This window comes from Pinus tabuliformis, chromosome J (genome assembly GCF_031772625.1).
Source record: "Pinus tabuliformis cultivar Carrire ecotype Pingquan chromosome J, CPIR1, whole genome shotgun sequence".
Taxonomy (NCBI): Eukaryota; Viridiplantae; Streptophyta; class Pinopsida; order Pinales; family Pinaceae; genus Pinus; species Pinus tabuliformis.
This window is the reverse complement of record NC_142295.1, coordinates 319307521-319326055: the sequence shown is the minus strand read 5'-3', so window position 1 is coordinate 319326055 and position 18535 is coordinate 319307521. Positions and strand designations below refer to the sequence as shown.

At 34.1% G+C, this 18535-nt stretch overlaps 1 pseudogene; it reads right to left on the bottom strand.

Moving 5' to 3' along the window:
• Positions 1-2768: 2768 nt before the first annotated feature.
• The window catches only part of LOC149227033 (transcription elongation factor TFIIS pseudogene), a 41850-nt pseudogene continuing 26083 nt past the window's right edge, over positions 2769-18535 (bottom strand).

Here is an 18535-nt window from a genome sequence, read left to right as displayed (position 1 = left end):
AGTTGAGTCCCTTTGAGATTTAGTGTTAAAAGTTTAGTGTTTAAGAGTTGTAATATATCATCTCGATGTGTTGTCATTGGACATTCATATATAAGGATAATTGAAATTTGTATATCTATAGAAATAGCCAAGAGAGGAACATTTTTGGAGCATGTAAATGTTTACAATAGGGAAAAATTGCAGAAAAATGTACAAAAGGGATAGTGTAGAACCTATGTTGACTAAGGAGGTAAGTTTTGTTCAAATGCATTTGGAAAAACAACGAATAAAGTTGAAATCGGTGAAGTGATTAACCGTGGACTTCATAATGGGGATTTTGTTTTGGTTAATCCTCCTCTAAGTGTCCACAAACATTCATTGGATTCATTAAAAGAATATGTACATCTAGGATCTACAATGATTATTAACCCTCTGATATGTTGGCCACTTGGTGCAGATTTTGATGGGGATGGCATTCATGTTTTTTATCCCCAATCTTTAAAATCTCAAGCTGAACTTTCTCATCTTCTATGCATGGATCAAAAACATTTTAGTTCCCATTGTGGAGAGGCAAACAACATTGAGTGTTGATAGTAGATACATTGTTGGGTTCCAAGCTTCTATCTAGAAAATCTATTCTGGATAAAACCACACTGAATCAACTATGAATGTAGAATTCAAAAAAAATTCCTGAACTAGCAGTCACTAAAGTGCATGATGGAGGGCCTTTTTGGACAGCTAGACAACTTCTTCATATGGGTTTACCTTCAAAATTGAACTGTGAGAAGAATGGGCTTCTCATAAGAAATAGTGAAATAATATTATTCAATGGTGATAAAACCCGATTACTGAGTTCTTTGACTAAAATTTTTCATGCAACTGTTAAGTGTAAAGGCCTACGAGCGACAGTGAACTGCTTGAATTTAGTTGAACATTTTTTTTATCCTTAGATGGTTTTAGTGCAGGTTTGGATAATTTGGTTCTTTCTCACTGTGTTCCTCAGAGAAAGATATTTATGGAAGATCTAGGAAATGAACTTACTGAAATTTCTAGGCTTATGAAGCATGTAAGGGGAGGAAGATATGATAATTCCATCATTTCCCAAGTGGATAAGAATCTACTTGGAGTGTGGGGAAATTTTACCAAGGCTATTTCTTCTTCAAGTTCCTTTTTTCTAATGGTTGATAGTGGAAATGCAAGATCTTCTAATAAAGTGGTTCAACAACTTGGCTTCTTAGGGCTTCATATGTTTCCAGGGAGGAAAAAGTTTCCTAGAGATTGGCTTAAAAATATTTTTTCACATCTTCCATTCAATGGTTCTCATCCTTTGGAGCTACACAAGAAATATGATTTCCCTGAAGTTTGTGGACTTGTTAAATCATCCTATGTTTTTTAATTAAATCACTGCGAGGCATTTATTCATTCTATCTCTTCCAAATAAGCTAATTTCTGTCAGAAGATGGGAATGAAAGAATAAGGAACACCTTTTAAGAATCTAATGACCTTTCTACTTGATCTGGCTATCTACTATGAGGGGACGGTGAGAGATGCTTGTTAAAAATTTCTCATTCAATTTGAATATGGGAACATAAATTGTTCAGTAGCATGTAATTCCTCAAACAAGAGGGAGTCTGGGAGTAGCTTGGATCATTCATATCCAAGAGAATAAGTAGGGACTCTGATTGCTACAACAATTGCAAAATCATCTTAAAAATCACTTATTGATTCCTTTCAAGAATTTATTTCCCCTTGAGACATCCTTAAGGTAGTTGAGATCACGTTCCTTACCTATCATTAATGTTCTATTTTAGTATGATTTCCTTTTGTGTGGTGCTAGAGTGCTGAATTTGAAGCCAATGAAAACAAGAAACATTAATGAGTAGATATAATTCTACCTTACAACCAAATGATCGATGGGTAATTCTTCACATGAGAATTTTTTGTGCCGATGAAACACATTTTGAGGAGAAAGCTACAAGAATTCAAGAATATCTGAAGAGGATTCCTTTGAAATATTTATCTCTCCAAATTATTGTAGAGTAAGTGGGTTTCTATGTTGCACCTTTTGTTTCAGTTGTGTTACACATAATCATAAAGGTGTCTTACTCTCCAGGTCAATCATCTAACCAATCTGATTAAGAATGCATTTTTGTATGTGAATTTTGACCCTGATAAAAAATTACGAATGAACTACTTGTTGTTTCAAGCTCTCTAGTTGATGTCTGTCTTCAATTTTAATATTAAATAAAACTACACCCTATAAGCTTTGATATTCAATGTTCTCATGTTTAATGGGATCTCTAAAAATTGTGTAGTTATAAATTTCAAACTAAATGTGAATATCAAATCCATGATAATTGTAACAACTGAACCTAAGGCTCAAAACACTTACAGGCCTTTTATTCCATGATGCCAAACTGTCAAGAAGGGCATCTAATGCATACACAACAATTATTTTTATTACCATCATGGATAACATACCAATTTCATTCATATAAATGAATAGAAAGAATATAATTAGGTACTTTTCCTTATAATGTTATAGTTAATTTCGTTTACGTTCCTAAAAATCCATTGTCTAACTTTAGACCATGATATGCAGTTACTACAAAGACCTTGACAAACCTAACCAATAATTTATACCTACTATCAAGTAAATATGTAACAAATATCAATTTTCAATCAAGGGTGCCATTAAGAGTTTTAGCCAACAAGGGGTAGGCAATGAATCTTTAGATCTCACTAAGCTAATTCTACTCTACCTACCAAGCTACCAATCTGACTTGAAATTAGCAGAACTTCCAATGGTTATTACAATTTACACAAGCTAACAAATGTATTCATAGGTTCATCTACACTTCTTGTTTGCAATTAATAGTAAGTACACTTCCATTGGCCACATTTACCATACTTGAATTGGTATGTTGTAGCTTTAAGCTTTATCCCACACTCACACTAAAAAAATTCCTTGTCTTTGATTTGTTTGTTCTCGAGATTTCTTTGATCACTAGCCATTTCTTCCATTATCATGACAATAAGTTTCTCTGGCTTAATTTCTCCAAGAAGAACTCTCCTCAAATCTGGATTGTTTGCATCTTTCAGGTTGAACATGATGGACCTATATTTCAACTTTTGGGTTCCAATAGACAACCCTAACTTTTCAAACATCAGTGTCTCAACAGAAAGTGAAACTCATACTAGATCACGTGCATTTACTCTCACCAAGTTGTCACTCTCGGCTTCATTACCTACTTTGGAAAAATCTGCATGAAGAAGCTCACAGATCCTGTACCATACTGTGTTATTACACTTAATCATACTTTTTAGCTTTGGAGGGCCATTTGAAGAGGATGATACCTTCTTATTGCCGATAGATGCTTCTTCTTCCTTGAGTTTCTTCTCAACCTTTATAGACTCTTGCTTAACAAAATTGACCTCCACTTTAATAATCTTGGATGTTGGGCATTATGACACAGGTGTTGTCCTTGATGGCAACTCTCTGAGATGATAGATCATAATACAGTAGGTTAACAGCTCAGAGTTACAAATCAAACTTCACAAAATGAAGAAAGAGAGGTATATGCAAGTTCACCATTGGCCAAGCCGCGTATATACGTGGCTTCACTGTATACAAGTCACATATATGTACACATGCACTTTCACAAAAGGAAAATCACATATACCTTGGAAAACTAAGTTTTTGGTCTGAAGTATTTGGTCCATGGTATTTTGATCCATGGTATTGGTCTAAGATATCGGGTCTGAGGTATTGACCCTAAGTATTTGGTCCAAGGTATTGGTCCTAAGTGGTTTTGGTCCACGGTATTCAGAAAGGCCTAAAACTACAAAACGAGGAGAAGATCATTAGGCCACTACTCTCAAGAACTGAATATTTGATGAAGTGTGAGATCTAGTATGCAGGTTATTGGGTTATGGTGCATTACTGGATCTGAACCATGGAGGAACCTTAGCGGTTGTTGGAGGATAAGATCTAATGATGGATCAGGATCTTAAGACGTAAAATGAACTATCATTATGTGTTTTTTCTCATGAATATTCTAGATTTAAATCCTCACTCATATATTATTCTGTAAATGATATGATCTTGGTATGACTGAAGTCTAGTGTAGCTGAAAAATTATGAATTAATATTTGTAGATGTATATGCTGGTTGGCTTTGAGGAAAGCACATATGAATGCAGGTTTGGCACATGAAAGTAGTGTATACCTTATAATCTATGTTTCATTTGTTGTTGTTTGTTGTTGCAGTGTTCTAGGTTCTGGCTTGGGTTCTAGTTACTATATTCTGGTGGCAGCATTCTGAAAGATCATATTGATGGGTTGTCAAAGTGATTGATTGATTTGGTTGGGATATTGGTTGATGCAGATATATTTTGTGATGTTGTTGATGGGTCCAGTCTGAAAATGTATGAAACGTGGTCCCTGGAAGAAAGGAGAAGGTTGTAACCTTCTGTAGGCCAGCTCCTACATACTAGTAAATAGATCAACTAGTACAAGAGCTAGGGGGTTATATCTCCCTTCCAGTAGTAGCTGGAGAATGAGAGAAGGTTGTAGCCTTCTGCAGGTAGAAGCCTGCGTACTAGTATAAGGCTTCACAAGTACAAAAATTGTAAACAGAATTTTCTTATTATTAAAAGAATATAAAGACAATTACAGTAAGTGGTTTTCATCGACATTGGGTTTCCACCTTATATCTTGGTGTTTATGTCTGTTTCTTATGTGTGATGCTTTATTCTGCACTGTCTAATGGTTCCTGATATACTAATTAAAGTTCACTACATGATAATTTGGGTAAATCAAAAGATATCTGCATTTACGTTGGTTTCATTAAGTATAGTTGCGTATATAGGCTAGTTCACTGAGCTGAAGTAGCATATACAAATTACTTTTGAAAATTAAATTATTGATCTAATAATACTGATTCACCCCCCCCCTCCCAGCATTATTTTCAACAATTGGTATCAGAGCAGGTCCTTCAGAAGAAGCTTGATCGCTTGAAGGTAGATCCATCATCATGAGTAACCAAGAAAGCGGGGGATCCATTAGACTACCAATATTTGATGGGAGAAACTTCGTTTATTGGAAGGTAAGAACCACAACCTATCTTCAATCTCTTGGAATAGATGTCTGGGAAATCGTGGAAGGAGGATATACATTTCCATCAACAATTCCTACAGATACAGAAGGTAAAAGGCAATATGAAACCAATGCCAAGGCTATCAATACATTATTGGGAAGTCTGTCACAATCTGAGTTTGTCAAAGTTATGCAGCTCAAATCAACCAAAGAAATATGGGACAAAATCATTCTAAGCTACGAAGGAGACTCTCAGGTAAAACGTGCTAAACTGCAAGCTCTCATAATTCAATATGAAACTCTAAAGATGAACAATAATGAAAGTATAGCTAGTTACTTCTTACGTATAGATGAGGTTGTTAATTTCATGAAGAATCTAGGTGAAGAGATAAAGGGAGTTACCTTAGTTGAAAATTTTTTAAGATCATTATCTACTAAATTTGAATCAAAAGCATCTGCGATAGAAGAAAAGCAGGATCTATAGACTATTACTATGACACAGCTTCACGAAATCTTAACTGCCTTTGAGATGAGAAAAGGAGGTCCATCAGATATGAGAGAAGCCGCATTTAAAGCTTCAGCAAAAGGAAAGAAGAACTCAATGAATCAGGACATATTTCAGAAGAAGAAGAGGAAGTAAACTTTGTCAAGAACCTTCAACGGGGTTTCAGAAGATTCAGAGGTAAACTTCCTTTCAAATGTTTTACTTGTGGTAGAGTCAGTCATTATGCTGCCAAATGTACTCATAAAGATAAATATGATAAAGGAAATGAATCTGCAAAATGGAATAGAAAACAAAGTGTAAGTAAAAAGAGCTAATATACTCATGAAGATAGTGACAGTCTATCAAATAGTGATGAAGATGAAAATAATAATGACTATAGACTTCTGATGGCTTATGAAGATGATGACCTTTTGGATGCTTTAGATGAATATGACCTTTATGAAGAAATCTCTAAACTCAAAATCTGTTTAGAAGAAAAGAATATGATTATAGATACCTTGACATACCAACTTGCTGAAAGAGAAAAATACAATGAAAAACTAGAATGTGAAGTTGTGGGTCTAAGAAAGGATCTTAAGAAAAAAAAAGCTCTCAATCTTATATTTGCTAAAGGATCAAAAAACTTAAATGAAATTATCAAAGTGCAGCATTATCCTCTAATAAAGACAGGTCTTGCATATACTAAAGAAGCACCTCAATCACAGAAGCTGTCAACCTCCACCAAAAGCTATCTTGATGCAACAAAGAGCAATGAATAGTTTGACAATCATCAACAAAGGCATAAAGAAGATCACCAGGTAAATCAGGCTCAATTTACTTCAAGGATGAACAGAAGCCTGAATCAACCATAGGTAAATCATACTCAATTTTCTTCAAAGACAAATATCAATAGAAACTACAATCACCAGGTCAGTAGATTCGATAATCGCAAGAACTTCTTTAATGGTCAATGTTTCTCATGTCATAATTTTGGGCACAAAGCTACTCAATGTGTTGCTTACAAAACCATCATGACTAGAGAAGCACGAAATCAAAAGAATGTGACAGCGATCAAGAAAATTTCCTGAATCCTATCCTTTAAAACCAACTTGGTGGAAGCGTTTTGAGAAGAAGGCCTTGGAATCCTATCCTTTAAAACCAACTTGGTGGAAGCGTTTTGTAGATGACACTAATATAAAATGGACCCATGGAAAAACAGAACTCGACAAGTTTTTTAAGCACCTTAACTCCATCTCCCCTGATATTAAATTCACTATGGAGCTTGAAGAAAATATGAGTATTCCTTTCTTGGACATTCTTATCATCAGAAGAGAGGATGGCTCTCTTGGCCACAAGGTTTTCAGGAAGTCAACTCACACTGAGAGCTACCTTCATGCAGATTCCCACCATCACCCAGCCCAAAAGCTTGGCGTTCTGAACACTCTTGCCATTAGAGCCCTCCGAATATCTGACTCAGATCATTTAAATGAAGAAAAGAGGCATCTGGTTTCAACTTTCAAAAATATAGGCTACAATGATCATGAGATTAAGAAAGCCATAAAGAAAGCTGAAATAAGGTTGTCCTCTCCCAAATCCAAAGAGGAGAATAAACCTCAGGATGGGAAGGTTTTTCTACCTTATATCCATGGGGTCACAGATAAAATGGCAAAAATCCTAAGAAAGAAAAACATTATAACTCAATTCTCAGCTCTCGGTACCATCAGACAAAGTTTAAAATCTGTTAAGGATGATATTGACAAGAAGCAACTTAAAGGAGTTTATAAAATAGACTGTTCATGTGGAAAATGCTACATAGGTGAAACTGGTCGCTCCCTCCAGACAAGACTGAAAGAACATGGCGCTGACATCAGAAATGGAAGATCTCGTACCTCAGCCCTGGCAGAGCACTCCTCGAAGACTAAACACCACATCTGCTTAGAAGAGGCATCAATTATCGCAAGAGAAGAGCAGCATCAGAGACAGAAAATCAGAGAAGCCCTCGAAATCCTGAAGCATCCTTGTAATCTGAACAGAGACAGCGGTTTGGAAATTAGCGGAAGTTGGCTTCCACTAATCAGTGAGATCAGGAAGCGTATGCCAGGCCCCAGGTAAGTTGTCAAACAGGTAAGATTATTAATATATATAGATCTAAATAAAAATAAAAGTCTTCATATAAAACTATAGAATAAACCTTATTGAAACAAATTTATTATAGAATAGGCTTTATTGATAAAAATTCTTTTTATATTCTAAGTTAGATTGATTCTAGGTTAGATTATTATTAAGGTTCTAGTGATCTTGTGTTTTAAAACATTTAGTTTCATAAACATTGGATTATTTAAAACTTTAATGTGATATAAGTATTAGTTTTTTGTTATTATTATTGTAATATATATTAGTGTTGAGTTAGTAACATTGATTGAGTTTAATATAGTAAAGATTAATATGGTTGAATATTAATATAGTGTAACATATATAGTGTAATATATATAGTTTAATATTAAAATAGTGTTATATAAAGTTTAATATTAATATAGTGTAATATATAGCTTTATGCTAATATTAGTGTTGAGTAAGTAATATTTATACAATAGTTAATTATATTAATAGTATATACATATTTTAGTTTCTTGAGTTTTTGATTTAATTCCTAGTCTTATTGTTGTTAATTCTATTATATATATTAGGTTATATAAAATCTAGGTTTATTAATATTAAAGTTTTTATAGTGGAATCAGGTTTCTTATTATTAGGTTAAATTAGTATTAATGATACATAGATTTTATAAAAAAATTTGACCTTAGCATTCTTTCTAGTTTCTAGTTTTTTAATTTTAATATAATGTTTAGTTTTTTTTTAGGTTTATGATATTAACATTAACTTATATGTTAGTCTTTTAGATATTAATTCTTAAATATTGGTTTTTGTTTTATGTCTTTGTTTTATAGATTTTTAATATGTGTTAGTAATTCATAAATATTATTTACTTGATATTAATTTATAAAGATTAATTATTTGATTGAAATTTATAAAGATTAACTAATTGATATTAATTTATATAAATAAAAATAATGAATATTAATTCATAATTATATAAATAAAAATAATAAAAATAATAAAAATTTTAATTCATAATTATTAACATCAATTTTAGGTTTCTTTTAAAAATCTCGCCTGCCGACCTTTGCTGTTCCTTTATAAATTTCCCTCATTAGTATTTATTTCTTCCTTCTGGCTCTTCTTTTTATCATATTCGATCATCTTTCTCTTGCCCTGATGATGGATCCCATTTGGGATTCGAAACGTTGGTGTAAAAATTCCATTACTGTGGGTTCTCCGGTCAAAAATTCAAAAACCTCAAACCACAGATCTCTGAAATCCAACCTTTCTCTTCTTGAAAATGAAATATAATGCTCAATAAGTAACAACTTTGGCCATGAAGAATTTGAATGCAGGAGTAAATTTAAGCAAATATCTCAAAAGGAGCAAACTCCATTAAATCCCAAAATATGGAGAAAGAAATAACGTGAACAAAAAGGTGTGGTATAGCCTTGTATGCAGAAGGACAAGAAAACCAGTGGTACATCAACAGTGGATGTTCAAAACACATGGTAGGTGACAAAGAAAAACTACACTCATATAATGCCTTAGAAAAGGAAAAGAGTGTCTCATTTGGAAATGACACTCCTACTTTCATAGAAGGTAAAGGCTCTGTTTTCTTGAGAGAAGAAGTTAAAGTTGGGAATGTTATGTATGTTTATGGCTTAAAGCATAACCTGTTGAGCGTGATTCAAATGTGTGATCAAGGAAATGAAGTAGTGTTTCAATCAAATGGATGTGTTGTTCTTGTGCTTGATACAGGAGAAACTGTGATCAAAGGCACATGAACTCCAAACAACCTATACATACTCAAGGGAAGACAACAATAGTTATATCTAAGAAAAAATGATGAAAACTGGCTATGGCACAGAAGATTGGGGCATCTAAGCTTTTCTCAAATAAGAAAAGCATGCAGATTCCAAGTTGTTCGTGATCCTCCAGGTATCAACATTCCTGAAAATACTATATGCAAATCATGTCAATTCGATATGCAAACCAGATCTCACTTCATCGAATAGGAAGGGTTAGCTAGTAAGCCTCTTGAACTTGTTCATACTGATTTATGTGGACCATCAAGGAAAAATTCACCTCATAGAGAAGAATACCTTATATTATTCATTGATGATTTTTCCAGAATGTGTTGGATAGGTATTCTAAAGCATAAAGATGAAGCATTTGAAAAGTTCAAAGCCTTCAACGCTTTGATTGAAAATGAATTAGATCACAAAATCAAATGCCTCAGATCTGATCGAGGAGAGGAATCTACCTCAGATGAATTCTTTGACTTTTGTGAACAAAATGGAATAAAAAGGCAATTCTCCACTACAAGGACTCCTCAACAAAATGGAGTGGTAGAAAGGATGAACAAAACTGTTCAACAAATGGCTCGTGCTATGCTAGATGAATCTGGAACTCCTGCAACCTTCTGGGGCGAAGCTTCATTCGCCGCTGTCACTATTCTCAACCAAGAAAATGTTCGGGTAAACAGCACTCAAACTCCACATGAACTTTGGTATGGTAAGACTTCCACTATAAAATAATTCAAAGTTTTTGGAAGCAAATGTTACATCAAAAGCACTGATGAAAAACTTGGAAAGTTTGAACCCAGAGCAGATGAAGGTATTCTTCTTGGCTACTGTTCCCGAAGTAAAGGATATAAATGTTATAATAAAAGACTTGGAAAAATTACTGAAAGTATTGATGTTGTGGTTGATGAAGCATGCAAAAATCCAAAACAGATAAAGATCAAAGGTTATGGCAATGAAGAAGATGAGGAACATTTTCCCACATCAAATCACGCTGATTCTGAAGAAGAAACCAATGAAGCACCAGAAGAAGAGATAATGATAGAAGAAAAGACTTCATCCAGGTATGTTCAGAAAAATCATCCAAAAACTCAAATTTTAGGGGAAAAAGGGGCAGATGTGTAGACAAGAAGAACCATTTCCGAAGCCTCAAGCTATCTAGCATTACTATCTTCCACCAAACCTCGAAATTTAAATGAAGCATGCAAAGATGAATGTTGGGTCAAGGCCATGAATGAAGAACTTGAGCAAATTGAAAAGAATAATACTTGGGAATTGGTTCCTAGACCACATGATAAGAATATCATAGGAACTAAATGGATATTCAAAAACAAGTTGAACGAAAATGGAGAAGTTATTAAAAACGAGGCTAGACTTGTTTGTAAAGGATATGCTCAATAAGAAGGTATAGATTTTGAAGAAACTTTTGCACCTGTTGCTAGACTTGAAGCCATAAGAATGTTTCTTGCCCTTTCTAGTTTTCAGAAATTTAAAGTATACCAAATGGATGTAAAATCTATCTTTCTTAATGGGGACTTAGAAGAAGAAGTCTATATTGAATAGCTAGAAGGATTCATACTTGGAAATGATGCAAAACTTGTATGAAAACTCAGAAAATCTCTCTATGGTCTAAAACAAGCTCTAAGGGCATGGTATTACTGTCTTCACAAATATCTCCACCAATAGGGTTTTTCAAAAGGGTCAGCAGATAGCAATCTATATACAAATATGGACATTGATAAATTGCTAATAATTGTTTTGTATGTTGATGATATCATTTTTTGGTAGCAATGAAGAATCCATGAGTCAGAATTTTGCCTCAGTAATGCAGTAAGAATTTGAAATGTCCTTGCTTAGTGAGCTTACCTACTTTCTTGGTCTACAAGTTCAACAAAATAAATATGGTATTTTTTTCTCACAAACCAAATACCTCAAACAGATCCTGAAAAAGTACAACATGGAAGACTCTAAACCAGTATGTACCCCAATGGTAACAAGATGCAATCTTAGCTCAAATGATGAATCAGCAATAGTACATCAACCAAATTACAGATCCATGATTGGCATTTTGCTTTATCTAATAGGTACCCGACTAGACATCATGCATGCAGTGGGAATAGTTGGAAGATTTTAAGAAAATCCTAAGGAAACACACCTTGAGGTAGTCAAAAGGATTTTCAAATATCTTCAAGGAACACATAATTTTGGTTTATGGTATCCTAGAGAAATGGATCTTACACTTCATGCACATACAGATGTAGATTGGGCAGGAAGTGTTGATGACAGAAAAAGCACTAGTGGTGGTGCGTTCTATATGGGTTCCAAGTAAGTGTCTTGGTTCAACAAGAAACAAAGTTAAATTGCATTATCTACAGCTGAACCATAATACGTGGCTGTTGCATCTTGCTGCACACAACTACTTTGGATGATGCAAACATTGCAAGACATTCAGATCACATGTACCCCACCCATCTCCATTCTACGTGATAATACAAGCACCATCAATATTTCAAAAAATCCAGTCATGCACTCGAAGACCAAGCACATACCGATCAAATAACATTGTCTACGTGAACAAGTGCTTGAAAAAAAGGTAAAATTGGAGTATGTTCCCTCCAAAGAACAGGTTGCTGATATATTCACTAAACCACTACCCAGAGAGACATTTGAATATCTCAAACAAAATCTGGGAGTAGTTGCTGCATCATCCTATTGTTAAACCCTATCTTCTTCAGAGAAAGGTTGTTATACACAAGTTTCATGAAGCGTAGTCACATATATACATTGGTTTCTGTGCGTATAGTCACGTATATGTTGGTTTGAGGAAAAGAAAAGGGCCATACTCGAGAGAAAGGAGTCTGATATGGTTTAGTGAACTATCTACTCTGCTTGATGATGGTTACAGTTTGTTTATGACATGTGGAAATATGTTGGCTCTCATAAGTTGTTGATAACTTATATCTGATTGGTGATGATGCGTTGATAACTCTTCTGATATCTGAAATGATCAGATCTGACAGTGAACATATAACACAAGTTTAGGGGGAGCATATGCTTCTAATAAAGCATTGTTGGCATTATCTTAGAAGATCTCTGTACAGATTCACATAGTTGTTTTTTATTCAGGTGGAACAGGTTCAGGGGGAGAACACGGTTGTTGGTCTGGATGCTGATTGATAGATGCTACGGATGATAGATGTTAATGATTATCATGGTCTTGATTTAAGATATTTGGTCTCTGTTATATATGTCATGTATATCTTTTAATGTAACGGTCATGAAAAGACCTAATTTATAACCCCACTATGCATAGGATGGATAATGTAATGTTTCTTGTTTTTGACATGTATAAACAATTGATATATCCCCACTTGGTTGGGTGGAGAGTCAAACTTGTTATATCCCCACTTGGTTGGGAGATGGATGTATGTATGAACCATTGGTGATAGGAGGTCATTTGTGATGTATGTATAGAGTAATGTTCTTATTTTAGAACATCTTTTTGTAGACTTTGCTTATGCTCAAGCGGAGCATGAACTCGATCATGGGAGCTCAATCAACACACTTCAGCATATCAGAGAATTCAGCATGCACTCAAGGGGAGCATGACCCTTTTCCCTTAATGTCAAAGGAGGAGAGTGACTTGGTGTGGTTTTTGCCATCAATTCCAAATGGGGGGATTGTTGGGCATTATGAAACAGGTGTTGTCCTTGATAGCAACTCTCTTAGATGATAGATCACAATACAGCAAGTTAACAACTTAGAGTTACATATCAGACTTCACAGAATGAAGAAAGAGAGTTATACGTAGGTTCACCATTGGCCAATCCACGTATATACCCAAGTTCACTGTATACAAGTCATGTATATGTACACATGCACTTTCACAAAATAAAAGTGCATATACCTTGGAAAACTAAGTTTTTGGTCTGAAGTATTTGGTCTATGGTATTTTGATCCATGGTATTTGTCCAAGGTATCGAGTTTGAGGTATTGACCCTAAGTATTTGGTCCAAGGTATTGGTCCTAAGTGGTTTTGCTCCATGGTATTGAGAAAGGCCTAAAACTATAAAAGGAGGAGAAGATCATTAGGCCACTACTCTCAAGCATTGAATATCTGATGAAGTGTGAGATCTAGTATGTAGGTTATTGGGTTATGGTGCATTGCTGGATCTGAACCAAGGAGGAACCTTAGTGGTTGATGGAGGATAAGATCTAATGATGGATTAATATCTTAAGACATAAAATGAACTATCATTATGTTTTTTTCTCATGAATATTCGAGATCTGAATATTGACGCATATATTATTCTGTAAATGATATGATCTCGGTATGACTAAAGTCTAGTATAGCTGCAGAATTATGATTTAATATTTGTAGATGTATATGCTAGTTGGCTTTGAGGAAAGCATGTATACACGCAGGTTCGGCACATGAAATTAGTGTATACCTTATAATCTATGTTTCAGTTGTTACTGTTTGTTGTTGTAGTGTTCTAGGTTCTGGCTTGGGTTCTGGTTACTGTATTCTGGCGACAGCATTCTGAAAGATCATATTGATGGGTTGTCAAAGTGATTGATTGATTTGGTTTGGATATTGGTTGATGCAAATATATTTGATGATGTTGTTGATGGGTCCAGTCTGAAAATTTATGAAACGTGGTCCCTGGAAGAAAGGAGAAGGTTGTAACCTTCTGTAGGCTGGCACCTACGTACTAGTAAACAGATCAACTAGTCCAAGAGCTAGGGGGTTATAGCTCCCTTCCAGTAGTAGCTGGAGAATGAGAGAAGGTTGTAGCCTTCTGCAGGTAGAAGCCTGCATACTAGTATAAGGCTTCACAAGTACAAAAATTGTAAACAGAATTTTCTTATTATTAAAATAAGATAGAGACAATTACAGCAGGTGGTTTTCACCCACATTGGTTTTCCACCTTATATCTTAGTGTTTATGTGTGTTTCTTATGTGTGATTCTTTATTCTACACTATCTAATGAATTCCTGATATACTAATTAAAGTTCACTACATGATAATTTGGGTAAATCAAAAGATCTCTGCATAAATGTTGGTTTCATTAAGTATAGTTGTGTATACAGGCTAGTTCACTGAGATGAAGTAGCATATACAAATCAGTTTTGAAAATTAAATTATTGATATAATAATATTGATTCAACCCCCCCCCCCCCCCCCCCCCACATATTATTCTCAACATTGGACTGCGTATCTTTTGACATTGTAGCTTTGTTTCCATTGTTAGCAAGAGTTTCTATTGTCACAACCTTCTTCCAAGAATCAAGTAAGTCAGTGACTAACACAAATACTTTCTTGAGGATGATTTGTGAGATGTCAGGGATGTTTTCCAACCTGATAATCAAAGTATCATAACAAAATGAAGTTACTAGCATCCATAAGAAAACAGTCCTATGAAAAAAGTTGCACACTCATGAACTAAATAATTTACCTTGGCTACTGTAAATTAGAGAAAAGGGTACCTTTAAAAAGCCCATTAAACTTAGAGAGAGACATTAACAAAATCAGTGGACTTCAAAAGAGAATAAGACTAAACTTTCAAGATAGAGGTAAATTTTTAAGACCACTATTCAAAGATAAAGGAAAAGAGCAAATAAAATGAATGAAAAAATAAAATTATACAAGTGATACTAATACTTTTCTTTTAGATATGTTCTCCATGGAACAAATCCTAATGAAGTACCCACAGTAAATGAAAATTTACATTATAGTTCACAATAGCCATCCAGATAGGCATGTGCAAAACATCCATCTTCACGAAGTAAATTTGGACTTACATTCTTCAATTTATGTCATAACATAAACGTATTTCAGTGTAAGAAAAATATTGAAAGAAAATGTCATGCACCGCAAGTTAAATTTACAATTCAAATCAATAAAAATGTGTGCCAACACAATACTTTTAAATTTTCATGTTCTTGACTTGTACACCACAAAATGCAGCAATCAAAAGAAGGCGTTTGCATAAGGTACGAACAAACAATCTAAAGCTTACACATCCAACTCTGTTTATAACTTACAAGTTACAAATTTACTGATAATAGCCTCTACAATACACTCACTAGCTGCACAAGATGATACCACTGTACTGGGGAATCTGATAACACAAATCTTAAATCATACAAAAAAGATTGTTAAAAAAGTTGTAATGAGACATGGTGAATATGGAGTGGCTAGAAGTAACCCTGGCAAAACAAAGCTGGAGAGGCCTTTTTATCACTTCAAAATTATAGAACTTCTAGTAAACACTAATAACACAATGGAAATGTTATCTCTAGAAATTAATTAAACAAAAAACAAAAAAACCAAAAAAATCTGGATTTAGTCATGGAATAATGCTACGGGGATTACAAGATCACCCTAGGCTCATAGAAAATTTTGTTTGTAGTAGCACATAGTCCATTAGCATTAGGAAACTAAAGGCACTAGTTGATTGGAAAACAATTTTTTTTACAGGATTGCATTCTCACCCACCAAGCATTTGTATAAGATGACTCGCATTTTGCAAATAAGGGGGTTGATCTCGCTTCAAATTCATTGAAAGTAAAGACAGTCTGATATGACTCCCCTCTTTATAAGCTAATATGGAAAGGATTTGAAAGCATTCAAATTGAAAAAAGTGGTTAGAGAGAGGTCTCTTTCTCATTCATTTCCACCACTCAAATACTTCCCTAAGAATAATGGTTGCAAAATACGAGAGAAACCAATTAGTAATTATTCTAGAGAAAGTATTAGCTCTAAAAGACAAGGTTTCTGTGCTTGAATATTGAATTTCATACGTGAAAATCAGGAGCATGAGTTTTAAGAAAACCTGTAAGTTCTGACTGCAAACGAAAACTCAAATATTGACTTGCATATTCAGGGTCTCGGGATTCAAAGTCATGAGTCTAAATCTCATAACTTCGAAGAGAATAAAATATGAATGGGAATCGAAAGCTAGGAAAGAGGAAGATGGATGCAACACCTAAAAGATAACCAATTCAAGTAACTAGTCAATAAAGTTGATTACAAGCATTGCTGCTTCCAATGCAGGTAGAGTGGAAGTACTGAAAACTAAATATCAGATTCCTTACATTTTTTCCCTGTATAACACCCACTTCATTATCAATATTCTCTATAATTTTCCTTGAATTTCATGTATCAGTTAGTGAATCTACAGTGGAAAGACTAATAGAGAGTTTGAAAAATGGAACGACTTCAACCCAAATACAGGAGCAATGTTGAAATGTCTCAGAGGGATCAGGTTAGCACTTGCTAACCCATTTGAAATAGTTCCAGAATGTATGCAAAAAGTAATTTCAGACAGATAGATAAATATGAAAACCCAAAAGTTAAATAGCCTCCACTAATGTGGAATCAAACTAGATACAACAAGATCATAACATGGTCAAACTTGATACAGAAAACAAAATAGGAAAAGATTAACATAGAATCAAAGCCAATAGAAGGAACAAGATAATTACTACATCTATTAGATCTGTTGCTGATAAATACAAGGGGAATCCCTCTATTTATAGCAACTTGGAAGGAGTCCAACATTTAAGAAGGATAGTTGGAAAGTATACCAGTATTTAATGATTTACCCAAGTTAACTTACAACTATTTGTACACTAACAAACCCCTTAAGTGAAACTTAGGCAAGTATTAAAAAGGAGGCTAAATTCCAAAAATGGGTCCAGGCTACATGGCCACGATAGGTACCCATGTACAAAATTCTTATAACAGTTGAAAAAGAGAGGGAGGATCATTTTGTTGTGGACATTAGAGCACCATATGTTGCAATTGAATACAATCAATGCAAATAGTGTACAAATTTGAGGTTGACATATTCAATACCATTATGTCTCTAATTCTCTGCAAACATTTGATAAACATTTCCAGAATACTTCAAGAAAATTATCAAAAGCCTCACTTTTGTTCTTTAAAAAGTAGACCGAAGTTTGTTTAGAGTTGTCATCAATGGATGTAAGCAAATAGCAGGCCCTTTGAAATGACAAGGTAGGAATAAGACCTGCAACTTCATTATGAACAAATTTAAGACCTTTAGAAGCTCTCCAAGATTTGTCCTTAAAGAAATTACCTTGAGGATTCTTGCCAAGAAAACACCTAGTACAAACACCATAAAAAAAGAGAAATAAACATAAGATTAGTGACCAACGTTTACTTAGTTGATAATCATAGCAAGACTTCAAGTAACATAAGGTTAGTGACCAACGTTTACTTAGTTGATAATCATAGCAAGAGTTCAAGTGACCAAATCTCATGTCATAATTTAGTTAACTCATTTGAGTGACCAAAATGAGAAAATAAGTTTAACTATGCATGATGATCCACTTTCCCTATGGAAACAATTTGTGAAGGGTCCTCAATTTCATGAAACAAAAATAAAGAGTAAACAAGATTGTTTTGCTTGAAATAAAATTTGTATTCTGATTCATTGAGAGCAAATTAGTTGAAAGATTAGAAACATATAGAACATTGTTGATCATTTCATCTATCATCTCAATGGAACATTTCCCTTGAAGAGGTAAAGGTGAAGAGTTGCCCATAACGATATGCTTTGTATTGCATGAATTAATGGAAGCAAACAAATTCTTAGGTGCAACCATGTGATGGATTGCTCCATAATCAATTATCCATTTAGTTAAAAGGAAACTTGAAATAGCAGAGATCAGTTTAGCATTTCTTGTATTATTTCCAAAAGAAGATAGATTGAGAATTAAATTGTGTTTCTTCATTTATGATGCGAAGGCAACCAATTTCTACAAACAAGATTTTGAATTACCTCTCCATAAAAATCACATTTAAGAGGTCTATTCTTTCCTTTAAAATCTTGTTTCAGTGAGGGATTTCAAAAGTTAACACTCCTTTATACTTTTCATTTCTTTCCCTTAAATGCCTTTTTATGTTGTATCCTTGAATTTGAAGGAGAGATAGCTATAAAAATTCAATAGCCAAGAGCACCCATTTCGATGAGTTTATCTTACTCGCAAGTAGTTGCTCAATAAAAGCATCAAAAGCAGATAGACTCACAAAAGCTTG